General features: G+C 39.5%; 1 protein-coding gene across 4 annotated transcripts in view; it reads right to left on the bottom strand.

The window, feature by feature from the left end:
* The window catches only part of DOCK4 (dedicator of cytokinesis 4), a 255,013-nt gene that overhangs the window by 237,503 nt on the left and 1,182 nt on the right, over positions 1-16,328 (bottom strand). The window lies entirely within an intron of this gene.

The raw sequence follows: 16,328 nt of genomic DNA on the forward strand, positions 1-16,328 counted from the left end.
AGTACACAAACCTCCAGTCAGCAGCGACAGCCTGCTTTTCAGCATGCTGCTTTACAAACCAGGCACTGAGGTCATGTAATTTGGACATCGTCAATGAGCAGATCAGTAGTAGATGCGGGAATGTAACTCATTACTGGAGACGCCCCATTCAACACTCCAGCCACACCAAGCTACTAAGGGATTCATACTCAAAGGCATTTACCATTATGTCTCCAAGTGAGATTTACGATGTGTTTCCTTTTTCCGCAATTTTTCAGGTTGAAAAGAAATTAACAAAGAACTTAAGCTGCATGTTTTGACAGTTTAAGGAATACCATCACACCCCAGTAACATGTCAGTGCTACCTGGACACTTCCCACCAGGGACAACCACCAAGCTCACACAGACCAGGAAAGCTACAGTGTGACTGAGCAGGACTACACAGCTACTGTGGTGTCTTACAATCTAAAGTGTATGAGCTGGGTTGGGGAAAGCAAGCATGGAGGTGCAGAAACTGTCATCTTCTGTTCTTTTCCAGTAACGCCATGCTTGAATGGTTAATGAAAATTCAAATGACTGCAAGAACCACAAAGACCCCAAGCAGTCTACAGCATAAACCTTACCCACATGGTTTAATTTTTTTTTACAAAAGGCAACGCTGAGATGCCAGAAAATGAACAAAACCTACATTTGCAAAGGGAATGGAAAAAAACAGAAGCAGGTGGTCAAGTAGCTAAGCTGGCAGAGCATTTGGACAGTAGCCGAATGGCCTGAATTCGGCCTTTAGTAAGGTCACCAGTGTCTCCCACAACACACACAGCTGTATTACTTGAAAACTTAAGTCACATTTGTGATAAAACAGAAAGCACTTCCAAATGCATATTTAAGATCCCAGGAATGAACTCTAGAATAGAATAGGCATTTAAAATATTTTAGGATTATCCATTGTGATTTGTCAATAAAAAGGCCAATTCAAACATTATAGGCATTCATTGTACCTCTGCTGCACACGGTTTATGATAATACAGGTTCAACTCCTATCATTCTCTGCAACAGCCCTTCGTGATGGTACTTTGAGCAGTACTGGTACACATGTACCCACACACTCACCTTGTTTGCTAAGTGTGCTTACCAGCAGCCCCAGAATGCACACTCTAAGCAGTGGCCTCAAAAAATAAAAAGTCTTGAGGCATGCAGTTAACCTCAGTTGAACAAAAATCACTCTCATTCATCACTTTATACACTTCTGAACAAATAGTCTTCATTTTATTAAATAAATAGCATTTTTGGTGCACAAATTCTACTAGTCTCCACATTTCACTGAGGTGAAATGAGATGGCACAGACAATACAGGGAATGCTATTGTTTTGTACGACATACAAAGCATTTCTTTTAAAGCCAAGTGAACATGTCATTTAATCAAGACTGGTTTTGCCACTTGAAAGTTCACTTACTAATGAAATTCAAACCTGATTCCCATAAGCAACAGGACACTGACGGAATCTACTACCTTAGTGAAGCAGCATTAGTGAAAACATCTTACAGATACAGGTAAGATCTGTAGTGTCCAAATCTTTCAAAATCAACCACTGTCTCTGTCATCTGTAGGTCACAAGTACCTGAATCCTCAAGTTGCAGCTAAATACTGCTTATTCCTAGCTAATACACCAGCACCTCAATGGCTAGAGCTCTTAACGCAGGAAACGGCATTACCCCGGGAGCTCTCAATTCACACACTCTTCTTTGGTCACAATTAAAACATTGAGCCAAAAGTTTCCAAGCAGCCTTCTGGAAATGAGAATTTTATATGTTCAGGAACAGCTCACTGAGAGAGCTGCAAGCCCTTACTTAGCACAAGACAAGGACTTTTGATTAGCCCAAAGCTCATTAGCAACATTCAAGAATCTCAGAGTCATTATCTAGCAAACTAAAACCTGCATGACCTACAAACTAAGATAAATACAACTGATTATAGAAGCTCAAATCTGTGGTCCTTACCTAAAAATCTAACAACTAAGCAAGATACCATGAAAAGTCAAGATTTTAAAGTGCTAGAATCAGCTTGAAATGGTCTTGTTTCTGAAGTGCGCTTTGGTAAGATCCTTTTAGCACAACAAGTGATGAGAAATATCCTTCCCAAACCATAGTCCCTGACAGCACATTGTCCAGCAAGGACTGCCCAGATCATCTGCTCCCCCTCACTGTGTTTATTCTGCAAGTTTTGCAGCAAACCTTAATTACAGCTTCCCCACTGGACAGGCAGGCAGCAGATGCCATAAAGAAGCCATCAGTGGAGCATAAAGAAAGCTCCTCACAAAGCTTCCACGTTTTCATATGACTGTAGTGAAAGGCACAAAAACATACATCCTCCTTGCTCAGTGTCTGACTACCAGCTTTTCCCTCTGTCAGTTCACTAGTAAATCCTTTTTCAAGTCCCACTCCATGACCTGATAAAACCACATGGCAATTCTGACCTCTCTGCCCCTGCCTGTCGCTTAACTTAGGCTCCATAATCCCAAACTGAGTACTGACCATCCTCTATAGGGTAGCCATCTAACTTCCTGGGCACATCTGTCCAAGTCTGTCTGTATTTCCAACTGATGCTGCCAGAACCTGCAAGCTTCCATATTTAAAAAAAAGCCCCTCCAAAAATTACAAATAAAAAAATACGTCTTTTCAGTTCACTGACTTCATGATTTATAGCAAAACACCTTTGCAAGATAAACAAAGCAAATAGTTTCTAGGTAAAAACAGTTTATAAGTAACCACAAAACAACTGGCAGAAGAACTTTGTATATATCTCCATGCAACTGTACAGATAAATTTCTTCATATTATCAGAAAAATAATTTAGCCTGAAACTAATGTTATACAGAAAGGATCATGGTATTTTGGAGAAGAACAAGGGTAATTTAAGTAGGGGGAAGGGTAGAAGTTCTGGTTCTAAGTCATTTTTGTGGGAGATGTTAGAAGAGCCAAGTGACAGAAAAGCCTGCCAAGTGCTATTCACCCACACACGCACGAGTGTATAATGCTGACTTGAAGAGAGCTTGATATGATATTACAAAGCAAATTATATGAAATCCTGCTCCATCTCTAAGCTTGAAGAATTTGAGCTATTTAAATCAGGTATGCTATACTGTTTATGTGCTGCAACATTTTATACCGGCAGCATCAGTGCTTCTAGTGTGACATCTGAAGCCACAGCATTCCTCTAGCCTCCCCAGGACCTGCAGGACATACCACAGACTGCAGGAATGCCTTCACATGTTCATTAAGTCAACATACACACAGAACACAAATTTCTTTTTAGCTAGTACATAACAACTAATACTAGGAAAAAGTCTAAGAATTTTATAGCTGAACTACACACTGACAAATTTCTGGAGCTAAGGTCCTCTAGAAAAACGACCACATGATGGAATTACCTGGTATTCAACTTTTGCAACTAAAAAGAAGCAAAGCCAGACCTGCCCAAACAGCTTTCCTATTAAATATAGGCCTGAGGAGACCAAGCTACTCTTTTCCAGATCACTCATGTATTTTATCATTGAATTGTCTTTGTATCTACCTTTCTATACAATATATCACTCATAAGGTCCTTCCTTTTGCAAATTGTTACTGTAGATTTGTTAACACTAAGTAGCACGTATACAGATGAGAAGGCTAAGGGTTATCTAAGCTATCTTTGCAAAAAAGCAACAATAATACTGATGCCTAATAATAACAACTATCTGCCCCTTAAATTTTAAAGGTACTTCAAGGATTCAAGACTTGAGGGGAAAAGTAAATATTGACATTTTCAGACAAGTTACATATTTTAAGGCCATGCTATGGAACTCTTCATGAGCAGAATCCTGGATCTGAGCCATCCCAACGATTATCAGACATATGATAGCTCTTTCCTCCCCTTCACCTCCCGGTTCATTGTGGTAGGGCTGAACAGCAGGGGCACACAAATTTGAAACCCTGTGTGAAAACTGGTTGAAAACACACTCAGCAATTGGAATGATTCACAAGCGAGGTGACTGCCAACTTAAAGAAACTACATACACAGGTTATGTACCACATTCCAGTTCCTATTCTCATACATTTCTGTACATCAAGCACACCCACCACACACTCCCAGGGGGTGCTTTAGATAAAAAATGCTTTGAACACAGAAGTCTGTTCATAGCTACTCTAATTAAAAAGGAGGCAAGACACCAAAGAAAATGCCTCCAACGTGATGAATATTATGTATGTGATCCCCTAGCTTTATAGCTACCGTGCCAGAGAAGTTGTGAAACAGCATCCTTACATTTAACAGACATTGAGAAGTCGGTATCCCCATAGATCATGGGGAAATCCAACAATTCCTCCTGTGCTGAAAGTGCCTGTTATGTATCCAAAACTTATTTTTGGTACAAAACCACCACTGCATAATTAACAAGAGAGTACTTTCTCTAAGCCTGAGTTCCAGTTTTTGGGCCTAAAGAAATGACAGCCAAAAGTCAGACAAAAGAGCTGGGTGACAGGGGACAAGAGCCAGAAGAGAACATGACTGTGGCAGTGCAGGATGCCCAGGCACCCCACTGATGGTCTCCAGGAGGGCTGTCACGGAGAGATCCACAGTAAAGGAGAAAAACAGGATAAGACTAGTAGATATAGTTTGAACGAACAACTGCCAAGGCTTTTTCCTCAGAATTATCCCTAGACCTATCCTGACTGAAGAGGCAATGGCAATGCTTAAGAGCCATCATTTTATGAGAAGCAGTAGTTCTCATTAATCTGAGGGTATTCAAGTTCTCATATCAACCACATTATTATATGTTATCATTATACAATATGTATTTTTATTGTAGTAGAAGAAGTATTTTTCTTTTGCATATTACTCTATTGAAAGGACTTAAAATTTACCTGTTTAAGTTCTGGGTGCAGCAATGAGACGCAGATATCTCAAAAGGATGTTAGAAGTATTACATCTGCGCTCATTTTACCTTACTTTGTTCCTTACATTTCACAGCTCCGGCTGTACATTTACCAGTTCTTGGTTCTGTCATTTTTGGGAAAAGGTAGAAAAGTTTTGCTCCATGGCAGAATTAGACAAATTTTACATCTACAGAACTGAAGTTGCACCTTTAGAGTTTTTTGTTTCTGATCTATGTCAAACTATTTTAGTTAGCCTAAATCTTCAGCCTGCGCTGAAGTTGGGATTGATTCTTGTCAACTCTATGTCCAAAATATGTGCTTGGACAGTTCTGCTTGTTGTACATGGAGACAAAGTTTGAGATAGTAAGGGTAGCCTCTAGAATAGGAAAGCACTTACTGCTGTGCTAGTCAAAGTGCTCAAATTAAGACTGTATCTAAACAGCACTAGCAAGTAGTAGTAAACTAAAATTTGTGAGGGAGTTTTAGAACTAACAATGGGTTCAGTAAACAGCACACTCATGAATCCAGGCCAAACAGCTGGATGAGAAAACATAAACTATCTGCTTCAGCTCCTTATTTGTTCCTGCTCCATGAAACAGCCATATACTCTTGACAGGCCAACTAAATTTCTCATCAGGCAGTAGGTTTCTATTACACCTCATACGATGTGCCTGCAGGTTTGACAGAGCAAGGCAGCTTCCTTCGCACCCAGGCTAGGAGCTGCACAGCAGCAAGCCAGTCGCCCCTTCACCAGCCAAGGAAGCCAGGACCTTCAGAGCCACACACCCAGCAGCCAGGTCCCGTTCAAAGCCCCTCCGCTTGGCAACACCAGTATAGCACGAGGAAGCACTGGTACACTGCGGCTGCAAGGCACGTGAAGAGTGCTGAGGTCCTGCCATCTTTTGTACTCCCAGCTGCAGCCTCTCCCACCTCCCCCACACTGGCACACATACTTTGGCAGACAATCTGAGCCCAGCTAGAGGTGCTGATCCAGTGGTAATCCCTCCCTGCCAAAAAAGTGATTAGTTTTCAGCCAGATCAGCTCTTCTCAACTGTAACAGCTTGTGTACTGAACAAGGGAGCAGGGGGGAAGCACATAGCCAGAGCTGGGCGGGCACCAGAGCTGGCCTGGCCTGGACATGGTCATGTTGGTCCCCAGACAATAACATTCTGCTCGCCAAAGTTTCCACACACACACTCAAGATAATATGCTATTCTGAGTTCCCTGGATTACTTTAACATACGGTACTGGAGCTGTGCATACTCCTATCCTACACAAGCCCCATGTTTTTACATAAAACCTGCTATTTGTAGTCTGCAGAGTGCTCTTGAGGTTTTGCATAAAGTATGTAAAAAAAATAAACAGCATTTTACAGAGGTCATTAAAAAGCCAAACTTGACAGTTCTGCAAACAATGAATCCACTTCATAGATTAACCAAAATATTCTAATTCACTAGTTTAAAAGAGTCCATTCAACACTTACAGCTAAATAAGTTTATTCTGTTTCTCTAAAAGTGAGCACCTCCCCACCAGTCCAGTCCCTTTCTACTTGGTCATTATTTTGCTGAGGAAACTACAAAGAGAGACAAAACACACTGAGAAAGACTGCAGATCTCTATCAGCTGTACAACCACATTTATGCCTCAATTATGATGCTGTTGACTGGCTGCTTAAAGAGACCTAAAGGCAATATTCATTAAAATAAATTCAAACAGATCTTTGTAAGAACCATCATGAAAACTTATGTGATTTCTCTAATGTTACAGTTGCACTTCCTCTGTTTACTAGGTTACATTTTTCTGATTACATTGGGAAAAGAGGGAACCACATAATCTGTGCCTGTTTAACGTGACAACTAACCGCCGTACTTTCTCAGCCATCTTTAAAACTGGTGTTATTTAATATAACACATTTTTAATAAATGCACACTTTTAGAGGCATTGCTATTCAAGCCCCAGCCTACACAGTAGAATGGAGCCTTTGCAGAAGTGAAACAAAGAAACACTTTCCTTTGCATGCAAATACATTAAAACACAACAATTTTCAGTCTTAAAGGCTTCCCAGTGCATTTTCTGAATGTAAACAACCATGCCCACACTTAAGCTTGAAGGTACAAAAGCAGAGGATGTGGTCTAACATTGAACAGATGACAGGTAACAGCAGCAAGACTGACACCGCTCACCCTTCATGCTGGCAGGAAGCCAAGGCTTTTCATCAAGGGAACAAGTTTTAAATACTACTTCTTAAAGCACATTATAATTGCTCTGGCTGATATGAACTTACTATCTATATTTTTAAAAGAATTTAAAAACACAACAAGTGTGTTTTCCAGAAGCAACCACTGACAGTAGCTTTAAAAAAAAAAAAAAAACAACACACAACTCTGCAGGGGACTACGGAGTGATTTCCATATTACTGTCTCTGAAGTTACAGTGCCCATTACCTCCTATTCCTCTGAATATTGTTTACCGTGTTACATCTCCAAATACCATCTCCAAAGACAATTAAACTCTAAAACCAACAGTTGCCTCACAAGCAAGAACACCACACACTTTCCGGGAAAAAAAAAACAACATATTATTCTGATATTTTACCTATTTTCAGCATCTTTCACTGTGCATTTTCAATTGGTGGAAAGAAATTGTTCAAAGTCTTCAGATAATTATTACAAAAAGCCTAACAGTATGCAAAAAAAGACAACAGACAAGTCTTTTGTCTTCCAATTTGAAGAAAAAAAAAAAAAACACAAAACAGTTTAAGTTATTGAATTTACCTTTCCAGTAATGTGAGCAACTGGATAGTGTGTAACTTCAGATGCTTACTATTATCACTGGCATATTTTCACCAAGACAAATATAATGGCAAAGTATGCGCAGGCAGATATCTCCACCCTTACTTTACCTATTTAACCTGGCGAGCTATAGGAATAAGCCTTTTTGTTCAACACAGCTGAGCACTCAGAATGACATCTGGCCCAATGACAAGAATTTTAGCTTTTGGGTCTTGTTATTCCAAGTGGAAGAAAGGATATAATGAAGTAATATCATTTTGGCTTGAGTTATAATTAGCCATTCAATTTTTTTTCTGATATGGATGGGTGGAGGAAGATAAGTATAGCTACAGTAATGAACTCTGTACAGAACCGACACATGCTCTCTTACACTGAAACAAAAGGACAGGGATCTTCTGTTTTCCACCTTAGGATTTCCTCTTTTTTGTCTGAAGTTTTACAGACCAAAAAAAAAGGAAGGAAGCTGGGGGCAGGGGGGGGAAGGTAGAAGAATAGGGAAGAGACAGAAAAATGAAGAATGTTTAAGTTTCCACTATTAACCATGAATAACACGGCAGCTTTGCCAGCTGTTGTCCACTAAATTGTTTCAAAAATACATGCTCATATTTCTTCTTTATCATAGTAAGAGGGGAGACTATGTTAACACCAGGAAGAGCAATGTGGAATCCCATGCAAAGGCAGAAATTGCAAGTCAAGCTCTGTATCCTCACTGTACTGACAGACCTAGTACAGATGTCAGGAAAGGAACTGCACCGCCTAGGAAAAAGCATATTCCTTCAGGGTCCAAAATTAGCCAGCTTGATTCCTTAGAAGAACTACTACTATAATTTTTTAAAAATTAGTATTTACGACCTGTGACACATCTCTATAAGGCTTGGTTTCAGGTAGTGTACCTCACCATTGTACCTATGGAATCAGAGGCAACATTATGAACTGCTGCTGACATTTAAGTTTCCCAATGCTACATTTTTTCCCCCAGAAATAAGACAATACACTTAAAATCAAATAGGCACCTTCACACAGGCCCTTCCCTCAGAAAAACAGGATTCCTTATTTTAAGGGTAACATTATCTACAAAAGCACAAATGCTACTTCATCTAAGTACAACTGTTTCATAGTTCTATAGTCTAATGACATAACTACAGATTGATATAAAGATCAAGCTGTTACCCATTACTGTTTGTGTAATAAAATGATGAAATAATACAACTTTTGCAAGTTAGCTGCATTTAACTTATGTCACAAAACAAAGCATCAGAAGCACTGGTTTCCCCACCCCTGCAACATCTCATACATGCTTAGCTCACTACACTACTCCAGAGAAAAGTTAAAATGAGGCTTCATGGAGTAATAATTTGCTTTCTGCACTGCAACCTGTAATTTCAGAGAGTTTCAAAAATGAAACGTTATCCTAGTATATGTCACCAGTGATCTATGATAATACAAGAAAGCGCTTTGTTTTAAAAATAAGTAAACAAACTTCTATTACAGAAGAGCCCCTATTGTACAGTTTGTGCTCACCTTATGCACAGCATATAGATTCCCATATACTCAGTAAAAGTTTTAAATGAAAATGTGTCGGTACACACCTTTATAGTGTAGGAACTCATTTTGCATTTCTAAATAACATCCAGAAATCCCAAGTTCACTGCAAACAGCAATCAAATCAAGAAATCCCAAACAATGGATTTGAAAGGGCACTCCATTTCTTCCTGGCTGCAGAAAGAACCAAACAAGCCCATCATTTAGCTACTGATTGCTTAAGGCCAGCCACCCCCTGCTTCCAGAGCCCTGAAAGGACACACACACCCCCCTGAAATCCAGTAACACAGACAGCAAAACTGAAATAAATTTAAGTTATTCCTCAAACACCTTATCACAAGTTCTGCTAACTAACAACCCCATTTGGGGGTTTATTACCTCATCTACTATTTGTGGTTTTCTAGTCACAAACTAAGAAGAAAACAAACTCAATGTACTAGAGGAGTTGAGTAAACAGAGTTCACCCACTTTTAGCTGTAATCATTTCAGATGCTACTATTAACAAAGTAGATAAATAATTTAATGTGAATCTGAAAAAATAAGTTGACTTGGTTCCTTAACTGGAGAAAGATGAAAGCTGCTGTCAGTATCAGCAGGGGTTTTTCCCCTTATATTAGCTCTCCTTCAGAAGGACATGAACACGGTTTTTTGCCTCATCCCATAATAAGACTGTGTTGGTCTTTTTAATCCTGCAAAACTGATTTGATTTTCTCCTATTTTCATACTCAAAACAACAAAAAACAGCAAGGACAATGCACTACAAATGGCAAAATCGAAGCTTCTTTTTTGTCCCTATAGCCCAGGTGACTTTCAGAGTTACACCTTTCACAGCTCTCCTATCCACCCTTGAGCATCTGGAAGTTAGATCAGCATTATTTTCAAATGAAACATTTCAGGTGCCCAAGAATGCAAAGTTGGCAAGTTATCTTGTCATCTTTAAACTACATAACCGAGAACACGCATTCTGAGTAAGTAGAAACATGCATTATGAAAAGAAACAGAAAGCAGCTATCACTTCAGTCTCTTGTCATTGTAGATCTGAAAAACAAATTCCTTTAAATTTACAAAGGCAAACTAATGGCCAATCATTGTGGCATCCAAGTGTCTTTAGTTGTTCATCGTGCTTTGCTTCTCTTAACAAGCTCTGCTTTGATTAGCAGCACAGTCCCTAAATCGCATCTCTCACAACAAAGCTGTCTAACAAGGTGCTTTTAACAGGCTATCCACGAGAAAGGAAATTTGGGAGCCATCGTGGCTAATGAACAGGAGAAATGGTATGGAAAAGAGGTGCCATTCGCTAAGGACACATAAGCGGAAATAATCAGCTGACGAATACAGGATGGGAGAATGACTGTCTAGACAACAGTATTCCGGAAAAGGATCTGAAGGGTTGATTAGCAGTTCCCGACTGAACATGAGTCAATGCAATGCTACTGCAAAAGGAACAAGCGTCATACCCAGGAATGACAAGGAGACACATTGCCTAAAGCACACACTAAAAGATTCTCCTGCTTTACCTGATAAAGCTTTCCTGTCCAGTTTTCAACATAGATCAACTGGTCAAAGATAAGAACATCATCATCTACAAGGAAAGGATGAAATAACTGGAGCTATTTCATACAAGGAAAAGGAGACAGTCTTGGCAAGTCTTCATTAACACATAGTGATATATGCAAGAGGAAAACTCCTCCAGTGCTAAATACTTTCTAGCAGTAAGATTGCTAAGCACTGACTACAGAAGTTGAAGACACGCTATTATCAGCATTTCAAAGATTATGGAGGCAAACATCCTTCAAAAGTGACAGATAGAGTTGACTTGGCCTTGAGAAAGTAGCACAGATTAAATCTCCCAAAACCCTTTCTAAACATGTTTTTCCTATGTTTCTATTGATCATCTCCAAAACAAAAATCAATTATTTGTATTACATAATGTTAGAGATATTTACAACAAATTAAATGCATGTGACTAATAAATGGAGACATCTCCCTCCAGGTTAGTCTCCTGGCTTCCAAATCACCGTGAAGGGTACAGTGTCACCTCAAAGGCATTCTGCTCCTCACAAAAGGACAAATAACAAGAAAGTGAGGAAAAGCAAAACAAAAAGGTTAATCACTGATGTACACAGTTACATGCAAAAAACCCACAGTAACAAAAGAAATTCCAGACTGAAAGTGAAGCAAAGCCTTTGCATTTCAACCTTTCTGCAGCAGAACCAAAGACAGGCTTGAAAGGACTTTGAGGGGTTACCTAGTTTGTTCCACTGTACCTTCACAGAATCTACTACAAATCCAGTAGAAAAAAAAAAAACACCAAAAGACACCCACACATTCCAAGTCTCTCAAAACTAAAGAAATGAAGCAACACATCTCCCAGGGGTGCAAACTCTCTGCTAAAGTGCCTTGTCTCAGTTGCTGAATACATTCAAGTGCCACAAATGATCCAAGCAGTCAAAATGTTCTCCTCAGGATCTTCCCTGATCCCAAGACTCAAATTATGGAGAACTTTATAGACCAAAACCTACATGGTGAATTACACTCAGAAATGAACTGGAAACTATGGGATGTGGTAGATAAGATGTTCACCTTGAACCAGGCTGTAAACTTGAAACCCTATTTGAAGTTTCTTTTCTGGGCTGCAAGTTCAGGAAGCAGAGAGATGTGTCAGACACTCTTGCAGCAGTGCAAAAAGTTGTTGATATCTGCATGGCAGGAATAATATAACCAATTATAGCTTCCTTGACAAAGAAGTTAGTGACTTCATCATGTGCTGTCTGAGCTCCCAGAAGCAATCACAGGTTACTTTAGCCTATGCTAGATTTAAAAAAAAAAAAAAAAAAAAGCATTGTCCCTTCCAGCAGGGAGGCCACATTCTCACCTTCACTCCTTATGCTATTTAATTCAGCATTGTTGCATCATCTTTTGGCTACATCTGACCCAGCTAGTAGCCACACAAGTCCAATGCTGAGGACGGTGGCAAAAAACCTCAATAGAGTAAAAAAGGAAGAAAGAAACAGTCTCATCAGTATACCGCTAACCATGAAGTAACATCAGCCTTCAAAACTCCTCCCCAGTAGCTCCAGATATGTAGTGAATAGGAAAGATGGTATGATCTCTGAAGGGTACTATGTAAGGTCTTAATGAAAGAACCAGCTCTGGGTTGTCTTTAGGAGATTATAAAGACATTCAAAACATCACGTCTATACTAAAGACACTTCTTTTAACAGCTGCCTCCAAAAATCTAGTTTTTTTAAATCTTGATTTCGTCTTATTTTAAAGGCAATGCCACCACTTCATCAAACTAGACTTTGACCAAAACGACTTAGAAATCTCAACCATCATATTCTGCTCTCCAGCAGAATACAGTCACTGATTTTTTTGTCCAAAAGCTGGGAGTTGAGATAATTCCATTTTTGAAAGATAGTGAAAGTTACTGCTTATATTGAAGACCATCTTTATCTGACTGACATTCTAAACTGATGTAAAAGTCTCCATGACAATGTGTCATGTTTCAAAAATCTTGCTATAACAGACCCACACATTTTTCATCTCACATAGCTAGAGTGTTCGCTATAGGTAGGGAGCATTTCATAAAATGAAAACGGGCTCCCATCACTCCAGTGAAGTAAAGGGAGCACTGGTATCCCACCAGCTCAGTGCCCCATGCACCGACCTGCATGGGAGCAGCCCCACAAAAAGACACAGGCTGTAAAAAGAAAACAAAGGTCATCCCCCAACTGTTCATTAGCCAAATGGGGTTCATGAGCCCCAAAATGCACTATGTTTTGCCCTGCCTCAGCCCTAAAAAGTTTTAAGGGAGCTCAACAGAACTTTTGTATATAGACAGTTATTAGTGGTCATATTAGTGTAAAGCAAAAATACAAACTGAATTCCCCAGAGAAACATGAAGCAAGATCAGCATCAGAGAGTAGAAGAAATAGGATTGAAGGCTTTGTTGGTACCATTTGGGGATGGGTGAAGAGAAGCTGATGAAGTGTTTGTGTTAAACAAAACACATTATATTAGAAGTCTGGCACAGTTATTGACAGAGATATAATGTGACATTAACCACACAATAGTCTGTCTTCTTGTTGTTGAGCTAAACAAACCAAGCTCGTTTACTGTAAAGTTAGCTTATAGTAAAAAAAAAAAAAACAGCATGAAGATAAAGATGTCTTTACTATCTTTCAAGAGGACTGGTAGCAAGACTAGTCTGGATGCAACTCAGAAGAACAAGGCACAAGCCAATTGATTTGGCTTTTGTCTACAGGCTAGTCAATACTGCTCCTGTGATCAACTAATACACCCTTGTCTTTTTCTTCCTATAAGCCTCAGCTTACAATACAAAGTCATTTGATCCTTCCGTTTCTCCATCTATAAAATAAGAGATGGCCACACTTTATCCCCCCTTTGGGAAGCCAGACTGATGGCTTAACCACACTAAAAATACCAAGCACTATTTAAACTTGTCTGAGTTAAATTGGTACATCTTGCTGTACAGAATAACTTCAGGATCTAGAATACCATTCTGCTTATAAATTAGATGATGCGTTCGGCAACTGTTTTTAATTATTCTCCTTAGTTACTCTTTCCATCCTAATCCAAAAAATGCCTTCCTGAGAAATGCTGAGAAGCTTTGCGCTCAGTAGAAAAAGGTGAATCACCTATGTCCCAGGAAGCATAACCACATCCTTAGATACAGGTAAATCTGCAGATCTGGTGAGACAAAAAGAATAAAACTGATCTTTTATTTAGGCTAACAGAACTTGTATCTTCACTCCAAACATCAGCTACACGATAATAATGTAGTCCTGTGATTTATTTTTTTACAGCTAAAACTTTCTAGTTTGCACCAACCAGTAAGAGTCACCTTTGAAAGCTATGCTTACCAGTTTGCTGCCTGCAGAGCATCCACAGCTGTGCAGTCTTAAATGACTCGTTTTAACAAAGGGTTTGGTTATTGTTCTAAACAATACCATTCTGTTAGGTTCTAAATTCACATAGAACAGCGCACAGCATTTCTGTAAGCCAAATCCATTTGACATCTACCAGATTTAGATACTATTAACAGCAAAAATCTTACCTCTCCTACCCTTACATCAGCATACTTTGTGCTAAATACTCCACATAACTGACCACCAGATCCTTTGTGCGATGCTGTCACTAGTTTGACACAACAGCTGAAGGGATGATTCAAAACTTATGGAATTTCAAAGTGGAATACAGAAGTTTACCCTTCTGTTCAGAAAATAAAGATATCCAAACCCAGACAAAGCCAACTTTCTCAGAACCAGAAATACTCCAATGCTTATTCCACCTTTAGCATCCTGAGGGATAATACCTAACTGACAAAATTGACAGCCTTTCTTTAGATTCTATATATAGTTTCACATATATATTTTCTATAAAAACACGTAACTGCAGTACAAAGGGTGCCACATAAGTGTAACAATGTTCTTCATTATGTCTATCTGCTAGGAAGGGTACTGGCAGTGTGTCTGCCTACTAGTAAGTGAACTCAAATGGTAAAGCAACCTGCTCAGTAAAAAACAATTAGATATTATCAGTGGCTAGCAGGCAGAAGTTCAAAAATTTGATGATGATGATCATTACTTGTATTAACTACCCCTCAAAGTGGGAATCAGTCAGGCTGTGCAAGTGAGCAACAGCCACCTGGTTACCAGCAACCCTTCAGTGCAACCAGGTGGCTGTTGCCTGGTTATTCATCCATTTTGGCATGTCACAGTAGAAATGTGCAGCACACAGCATGTGCTGCAAAATTCAGATTGAAAATGCAGATGAGGTCTGATGTTGATGAAAGCCCTGAGCTCTTTATACAAAGGATACATATGCTTGGTACAACTAATCGGGATTCTCGAAGGGGTTTTATAAAGCACCCATTTTACCAGGGCAGATAAATACATCCAAATTTAAAAAAAAAAAAAAAGTGTTTGGAAACATAATAATCCCATCACTAAAAAAGAAAATATATAAGCAGGTCTGTGGTGCAAAATGTAAGTTTGAGCTATGAAATTAACTTTACATGAAGTCTAAAGAATTATATGGCAAGATACAACTCTTTTCTCCTGCCTCCCTCACCATTGCTATAAAGCACTATCTCTTATACAATAACTGGGTGTGAAGATTTTTGCAGACAGCACTCATCACGCAGGTGAGTGAGCACATAGCATAAAACACGGTCCAAGAGAAGAATTAAATTACTTTAGGTTAGCATTTCAACATTTTGCAATGGTCACATGAACTACAGTATCACCCCCATCCTAGGGGTATAGAGGACCCAAACTGAACAGTAGCTTTTTGTTACTATCTTGAATAGCCTTTGGAAAGCAAATCACAGAAAACCATGGAATGAATTTAAATAAGAATAAGCATCTTTTTGTGACTATATTATATTTGGACAAATAAAGAGGATCTTTGTAATGAACTACATTTTCTGGTTGATCCAAAGGAAGCCCACTATTGAGAAATCACAACTGTCTCTTTAGCACACATAAGATTTCAGTGACACCAGCCCTGGTAGGTGAGGAAGAGCTGGACAGTGATCCACCTGAAAAGGTTTACTAAACATAGAAAATCTTATTTAAGGGATATCACTTAAATGTTTAGCAAACAGGGGGTAGTTATTTAAATAAGGGGAACAGTGTTTGGCTGCTTGTTTTCACTATTAGGAAAGATGCTCCAGAGTGATCTTTAGCTCATAAATCAGGAAAAAAAAATGCTTCAGTTGTGAAATAGCATACTGTGCTCAAAAATAAATAAATAAAAAAAACCAAATAGGCTGAGAGGAGGGCTACAGCTTGAAATACTTGACTGCTAATATCCAGCATGCCATTCCAGGGAGTCCCAGAGTGGTTTTTAAGCCTCTGCCCCTCCTCGTAAAGAAAGGCGGGTGGCAGGACTAATCAATACCTCGCAACCCAGCTGTGACCTGGCAAATAAAGAAGTCAAGAAAATAAATCCCAGTCGATGATCTCTGATAATTTACCGTTCGGAGGGCGGCAGCACCTGGGACCAGCTCCGGCTGGGACGGAGCGGCACGGCGCCGGGCCGGCTCCCGCGATCGTGGCTCGCCGGGGCGCTGCTACAC

This window comes from Phalacrocorax aristotelis, chromosome 1 (assembly GCF_949628215.1).
Source record: "Phalacrocorax aristotelis chromosome 1, bGulAri2.1, whole genome shotgun sequence".
NCBI classification, from domain to species: domain Eukaryota; kingdom Metazoa; phylum Chordata; class Aves; order Suliformes; family Phalacrocoracidae; genus Phalacrocorax; species Phalacrocorax aristotelis.